Consider the following 8,418-nt stretch of genomic DNA (forward strand, 5'->3'; position numbering starts at 1 on the left):
CGCCCCCTCTCCGGTTTAAAAAAAAAAAAAAAAAAAAAAAAAAAAAAAAAAAAAAAAAAAAAAAAAACAGAGAGAGAGAGAGAGAGAGAGAGAGAGAGAGAGAGTAGTCAGCAGAAGAGCTTGTGTGAAGTTTGGAAAGTAGGAGACGAGGTGCTGGCAGAACTGAAGCTGTGAGAGCGGGTCGTGAGTCGTGCTTGGGTAGCTCAGATGCGGCGGCTGGCACGGTAGCTCAGCGTGTTCGGTCAGGGTGCTGCGTGCTCTCTCTAATTAAAAAACTGAGTCAAGAAATTAACGATCAACCTCAACGGATGTCTTGTGACGTCCGCCCAGACCAAATGAAACGAACTCTATCGAAAAAAAAAAAGATGGTAGAGTACTTGCCCGCGAAAGGCAAAGATCCCGAGTTCGAGTCTCAGTCCAGCAAACAGTTTTAATCTGCCAGAAAGTTTTATAGTCAGGTGTTTTCTTTCAAGAAAATCGTTTAAAAGACAGTGTTATGCAAATTTTTAACTGGTGAGGAACTGGAAAATTTTCATGATTACTTACACGTCGCCCTTCATACTCCAAAATATTAAAAATTTACCATATCCCCAAGTCTAGCCCTTCCCCCTCCCCCCCCCCCCCTCCCCACAGCAAACTATAGTATGAGCGCCATTGGTCCTTCCTCTAATGAAGAGCATATTTGGCACACACAGAAGAATCATATCATTTTTGTGTCTATGGAACGAAAACTGAATCTAATCTAATCTAACGTTTCATCTGTTCCAAAGAAGAAAGTGTTCAACAAAGACTGGTTAGAAGACAAAGAATTTTCCACATTTTTGATGAAAGAAAGCGACTTCACAACTAAGTGTATTATTTGCCCCTCGCGTTTTTTATAAACTTTGAAGGACGTAATGCTATAGTGGATTACCAGAAGACACAAAAACACATTCTGCGAAAACAGCAGTGTCTTAAAAATAAAACAATTACAATTTTCTTTGTGAAGGAACATATGTCTGAATAAGATTCCGTGATCCACGTGGTGATGTTGCATTTGTTACACTACTGGCCATTATCATTGCTACACCAAGAAGAAATGCAGATGATAAAAGAGTATTCATTGGACAAATATATTATACTAGAACTGACATGTGATTACAATTTCACACAATTTGGGTGCATAGATCCTGAGAAATCAGTACCCAGAACAACCACCTCTGGCCGTAATAACGGCCTTGACACGCCTGGGCATTGAATCAAACAGAGCTTGGATGGCGTGTACAGGTACAGCTACCCATGCAGCTTCAACACGATACCACAGTTCATCAAGAGTAGTGACTGGCGTATTGTGATGAGCCAGTTGCTCAGCCATCATTGACCAGACGTTTTCAATTGGTGAGAGATCTGGAGAATGTGCTGGTCAGGGCAGCAGTCGAACATTTTCTGTATCCAGAAAAGCCCCTACAGGAAATGCAACATGCGGTCGTGCGTTATCTTGCTGAAATGTAGGGTTTCGCAGGGATCGGATGAAGGGTAGAGCGATGGGTCGTAATACATCTGAAATGTAACGTCCACTGTTCAAAGTGCCGTCAATGTGAACAAGAGGTGACCGAGATGTGTAACCAATGGAACCCCATACCATCACACCGGATGATACGCCAGTATGGCGATGACTTATACACGCTTCCAATGTGCATTCACCATGATGTTGCCAAACACAGATGTGACCATCATGATGCTGTAAACAGAACCTCGATTCATCCGAAAAAATGACGTTTTGCCATTCGTTCACCCTGGTTCGTCATTGAGTACACCATCACAGACGCTCCTGTTGTGATGCAGCGTCAAGTGTAACCGCAGCCATGGTCTCCCAGCTGATAGTCCATGCTGCTGTAAACGTCGTTGACCTGCTCGTGCAGATGGTTGGTGTCTTGCAAACGTCCCCACCTGTTGACTCAGGGATTGAGACGTGGCTGCACGATTAATTACAGCCATGCAGATAAGATGCCTGTCATCTCGACTGTTAGTGATCTGAGGCCGTTGGGATCCAGCACAGCGTTCCGTATTACCCTTCTGCACCCACCGATTCCATATTCTGCTAACAGTCATTGGATCTCGACCAACGCAAGCACCAATGTTGAGATACGATAAACCGCAATTGCGATAGGCTACAATCCGACCTTTATCGAAGTCGGAAACGTGATGGTACGCATTTCTCTTCCTTACATGAGGCATCACAACAACGTTTCACCAGGCAAAGCCGGTCATCTGCTGTTTGTGTATGAGAAATCGGTTGGAAACTTTCCTCATGTCAGCACGTTGTAGGTGTCGCCACCGGCGCCAACCTTGTGTGAATGCTCTGAGAAGCTAATCATTTGCATATCACAGTGTTGTGTACATAGTTCAGCGTAGTCAGTGCGTACACAACTTTCCCACTAGAGTGCGCCCCGCTAAGCACAGCAGCGCAGGCACAGCGCTCGTCTGTCTCTGCACTACGAGATGGCGCTGCCACAGAGACGGACCAAATTCTGCTTCCGCCGATCCGCGTATTAATATGTAACGCAGCCAATGAGATTTCTGCTTACGTAGAACCTTTTCTCCTTGCGGATCACACTCGCGCAGTGATACATTAACGTGCGAGGTATTATAATGAGTGTACAGACCTCCGATTAGTCAGTCTGCAATTGTCTGCACCAGTGTGTATCAGTCTGCATTTGTCTGCACCAGTCTGTACGGGTTCTAGATTTGTCTGTACCAGTCTATAGTCAAGTTTCAGTCTGCACCTAATAATATTACCATATACCTGTACATAGCCATGACAATAAATGTATAGACACTTTTGTCAAGTATCAGAGATATATGTGAGAATAAGATTAACGTACTAATACCAAAGGAACTTCAGATCGTCAATTGTAAATAGCATCCAGAACCAAGTTAAGTAATTTTTATGCTTGTTATTATTTTAATAAATGTGTGTGAAAATTAATCAAGTCTGTTTAAAGTTGGTCACCATCAATCTGCTACTCTAAGCGTGCAAGTGGCATTTCTATCGTCTGACCTAACGGCAGAAGATAAACACGCCACGATAAGACCACGAGACATATTGCTGACACTCGCCTACTTCGTTAGAGCGACAAGTCATATAATCTGATGGTGTGTGTATGGAAGGTCTTACACTACGCACACCACACACAGCATCTTCTTCCTGTCGGTAAAATTTCGTGTCTGTAGCACATCATCTTTGTGGTGTAGCAATTTTAATGGCCAGTAGTGTAATTACAGTGTAAAACACGGCCTTGGCTACAAGTAATTCGATTGGCAAATGAAGTTGCATCATACCTTGTTTACAGACAGTAGTATTGCATCTAAAATTTCGTGTGTAAGAACTAAGGCAATGCCTGTCTTGGAAAATGTTCTTGGTCCACACAGTCAAGATGCAGTCATAGGCTAGCTTCACAAAGCTTTTGATTTTTCTGTGTCCTCAGATGTTTCTAACTGAGGAAATATAAAAGCTTTTCCTTATGTAGTTTAGTACTTTGATGTTAACCATGGGGTACATCAGAGATTTCTAGATTTTTATGAAGACTTAAATGAAGCATACAAAGACATTTCCCATGCAATAAAGAACATTACAGAATCTGTCGGCTTTTATCCGAATCAAGCAAGTGTATACAATGCTGGCAATGCTCCAATGAACTACTGCAAAAACATTTCAGTTTCTATCTGACTGAAAAACGAATATCTATCCATTTTGAGAGCAATTACCATGTTGTAAATAATACTGTAAAATATAGTCTTAAAACATTTCATTATGATGCAGAGACAATAGTTCTCAAAATCTACAGTGATTTTGGTTCCTCTGTATCAAATAACCAGTCACTGAGAGAATTTTCAGAGTTTGTGGAGATATAGTTTAAGGAAATATTACAACATGTCCATACAAGATGGCTCTCGCTTCTTCCAGAAATTGACAGAATTGTACACTGCTGACCTGTCATCAACTCGTATTTTATTTCAGAAATGAGGAAGACTGTTTACAATCGATCTGGAAGTTTATGACACCAAATCTAGAGCATGGCGCTGAAGAAACTGAACATTCACTTCCTGAACGCTACCTACATTTTCTGCGGCTTAAGTTAACATTGATGAAAAGAGAAAAACATAAAACTATGTGTTCCACAAAGTTTTCGTCTAATTACAAGTTACTGTAGAACCAATGAAAGTTATGCGGGTTCCTCCATATACAGGATGATTTTTTCCACTATGTACAAACTCTAGGGCTTGATTGATGAGAGTATATAGAAAAAAAGGTCTAATAAACGTATGTCCGGAAATGCATGGTTTCCATGCTAGAGACTATTGATTCTGTCTCACATTGCTACAGAAACTGCAGTCTAATACACACTGTGCCATGCAGCCACAGTTACAGTATGTGTTGAAAATGGTTTCCATGTGCCTCATGTAGCTTGTTCTGTCTCACAAGATCACATCGACCAGGCTACATCTGAACAGTGTCAAAGGCAGCATGAATACACTGCTCCAGTGTCTCCGTATCTGCAATGGACTCTGCATGCACGATACTTTTGAGATGGCCTCGTAAGCAGAAATTGCATGGTCTGAGACCCACTGAATGAGCAGGCCATACAACTGGATACCCTCGACTGATCCATCGACCAGGGAAGACATGACTGAGATGCATCCTGAAGCTAGTGGTGAAGTGGACTGGAGCACCATCATGTAGCAACCACGTAACACTTCGAACCATCAATGGCACTTCTTCTAGCAGGGGAGGCAAAGTCACTCACAAAAAACGCCTACAATTCCAACCTGTTAAGGGACGTGGAAGGAAGACTGATCCCAAAATATGGTCGCCAATTATGCCAGCCCACACATTCCAGCTGCACCTTTGGTGATGATTCGCTGTCACCGTACCATGGGGGTTCTGCATACTATCCCCCAGATGACTGTTGTGAATGTTGAAGAAACAACTCTTCTTAAAGGTGGCCTCATCTGTGAGTAGAATAGGTGACAAACACCAGAATCGTGGTTGTCTGGTGAAGAAACCAGTGACATAACTGCTCCTGATGTGGAAAGTCTGTACTGCACACACTGTAAGTGAAATTGATGGTAACAATTGTGATGAAGAATGTTTCACACGGTCTTCTGGCTTTCCCTGTACTGGTGGGCCAGCTGACTGGTACTGACACAGCGGTCACCTTCCACAGTGTTAATTCCTCCAAGTCTGATGTTCAAACATTTTGGGTAAACCCTTCATGGTTTCCTGCTTCCTGAAACGATCCTTTCTCAGACAAACAGCGAAACACTGTTGCAAACAATGAATGCTGTGGGTGTTGTTGGCGAGAATAGATCACCTGATATTACTTTACTGCCTACTGCCTGTTGCTATTTGCCTTTCCCCAAGTAAACACCATGTCGGCAAGCTCTTGATTCGAATAAGGGACAATTGTGTACACTGCTATATCACATCCACTACAAGGCGAGTCACCAAGAGAAATTAATTGAACACAACATCACCAACGACTATGGCAGGAGAGGGCACTAGTGCATGACATATGAGAAACAGTACCACTCTCTATGAGGAAACCATGCATACTGTAACTGTGGCTGCATGGTGCAGCGTGTATTAGACAGCAGCCTGTAACAAAGTATGATTAAATAAATGGTCTCTAGCATGGAAACCGTGCATTTCTGGATATAAATTCATTAGACATTTTTGTTATGTATCCTCTCATCAATCAATCCCCAGATTTTGTAATCGTGGAAAAAATCACCCAGTATATAAGTAATGATTTAGACCTGAAATATACAGTTCTAGATGTTAACGATGTGTGTATTAAAACTGTTTTTAAAAGCAGCTGTTAAGCTTCTAACAACAGTAAGGCTTACAACTGTTTCTGTAAATCACTCCCCTGAAAGTAATGAAGAGAAATTTACTCAGTGCTTACAAAAGCTTATTGTCTGTGTGCAGAAATATACCAAATACAATATACTAATTTTTGGAGACTTGAACACTGATGCTAGAAAAAATACAGCTAAAAATATTGACTTAGTAAATATGTTAAGATCATATAATCTTTTCTTTACAAATGAAAGTCCTACCTGTCTTCAATCCTGCCTTGATAGCTTCACAACAAATGTACATAAAAGTGAATTTGAACTAAGATTACTTGATGTTGATCACCTATCAGACCATAAAGATATATGGGTGAAATTAATTGCTGAGAAATTAAATGTTGATCAAGAACAAATTCAGTAATTGGATGTTAGTTTATTAACTGATAAGAATATTAACACCTGTAGGGAGTAACTAAAACTAGTAGACAGAAATACTGTCTTACTTTCTTCCAACAATGTAGAGGAAGACTTCAACAGATTCATGAACATTATTTCTAAAAGTTTTAATATCTGTTACCCAAAGATCAAAGAAGAATATAGTAATAAAGTCAGGAGACCCAGGCATCCAACAGAAATCAAATGGTTTATCCTCACTTACAAAAACTAATGCTTTTGGCAATTATTTTCAATGGAAAAGCAAAAAGTGGTAATGTGGACAATGACAAATATAACAGCCTCAAAAGACATTATATATCACAAATTACAATAGCCATACCCAGGGAAAATGAACATTACATCGAAAACGCAAATAATAGATGTATGAGTAAGATAGCATGGAGGATTATAAAAGCAGACATGGTTAAATCAGTAACAAAACTATGAAATTCAAACTCTGAGGAAATTTATGGCTAATCAGATTTTGTGGTTTGTACACTAATAAAGGGGATGCATGCCAATGGCCATTTTCCAGAGTGTCTAAAAAGAAGAGTTATCACCCTTATTCATAAAGAGGGTAACACGTTATGCACAAATAATTATTGTCCAATGTCACTGGTAGTTGTTCTCTCAAAAATAATAGAATTCTGCTTACAACAGGATATGTGCACAATCTCAATATGGTTTTAGATCCAAATTATCAACAGTGAAAAGCAGTAGAAGACATTATTTCTTTTATACAAAACTCATTGGGATCAAAGTTATCTGATGAAATCATTCTAGTCGATCTAAGCAAGGCATTTGACTCTGTCAGGGATATATGAATTATAATTTAGTATGTAGAAGTGGATGTGGCAAATTGTAGTGCACAGAGCATAATAAACCTCTACAACTTCTTTGTACACTTTGTGTTATTACCTTAATTACCGACTGTAGGTACGCTGTTCCATGTAATGGATGTTAAAATATGGCTTGCCTTATTCCTGCATTTTTGTGTTGAGAACTGCTTATTTTGCTGCGCTAGTTCCAACAGGTTAAGGACCAGTCACCAGTGAATGCGTTCACATTAAGCATTCTGACATACAGAAGTAAAATCGTGGGAATAGTCATGGAAGTGTGTAGTGAAAGCTATCAGGACGAGCCGATTGTGGTGTTGTTTAATAATGTCTTTACTACTAGTAAAAGCACTTGTGAAATTGATTGCAGCACAAATACCGCAAAGTAGAGAAACTTGTAGGTAGAGAGAACTACGGTACATGGAAATTTTCTGTGGAAGCATACTTACGTCTGGAGGACGTTTGGGACATAGTAAATGGTACACTGTAGTCCACTGAGCAAAATCACGCAAATAAGGACTGGAAGGCAAGATCGAAGCTTATATTATTGATTGATCCAGTGAACTATGTACACATAGAGAAAGCTGTAATGACAAAAGAAGTTTGGGCAACTTACAGAGCACATTTGAAGACAGTGGCCTTACAAAGAAAGTGGGATCAGTATGTGAACTTATAACTGCAAAACGTGGATGGGTAAGTCAACAAGACAATATCCACATCGAATCGATTAAGGAACATTGGGTTCGAGTTTGCCAATGAATGGGTAGGCACGTTATTGTTAGCAGGACTGCCCGAAAAATATGCAAGCATGATTATGAGATCAGAAAGTTTAGGCATACTGATTATGAGAGACAGCATAGAACTGAAGATCCTGCAGGATGTGAAAATTATGTCAGTTTCTCTTGCTTCAGAGAAGAAAACAGCTACAGAACTTTATTATAAGAAAAAATCTGTCAAATGCTACAACTGCCAGAAGATGGGTCACATTGCATCCCAATGCCGCCAAAGGCAAAGTACAAAGAAAATAAGGTATGACGCAAATAATCCAGTAGAGAGAACTGCTGATCAAGGTAAGGCACTCTGCATTTATTACTCTTTCTGAGTAACAAGTTATAGAAAACCAGAACGGTTATTAGATTCAAGAGCATTGGTGTATATCATTAGAGCCAAAGCAGCTCTTTATGACATTACTATAAAACGCATATGGGTATATCCACAGCGCATGGTTCCAAATTACAGTGTGAGCTTGCTGTGAAAGTTTATCTTAAGGTAACTGTAAATTATGAACAAGAAAATATTACAGCAGATG

This window comes from Schistocerca americana, chromosome 3, assembly GCF_021461395.2.
Source record: "Schistocerca americana isolate TAMUIC-IGC-003095 chromosome 3, iqSchAmer2.1, whole genome shotgun sequence".
Taxonomy (NCBI): domain Eukaryota; kingdom Metazoa; phylum Arthropoda; class Insecta; order Orthoptera; family Acrididae; genus Schistocerca; species Schistocerca americana.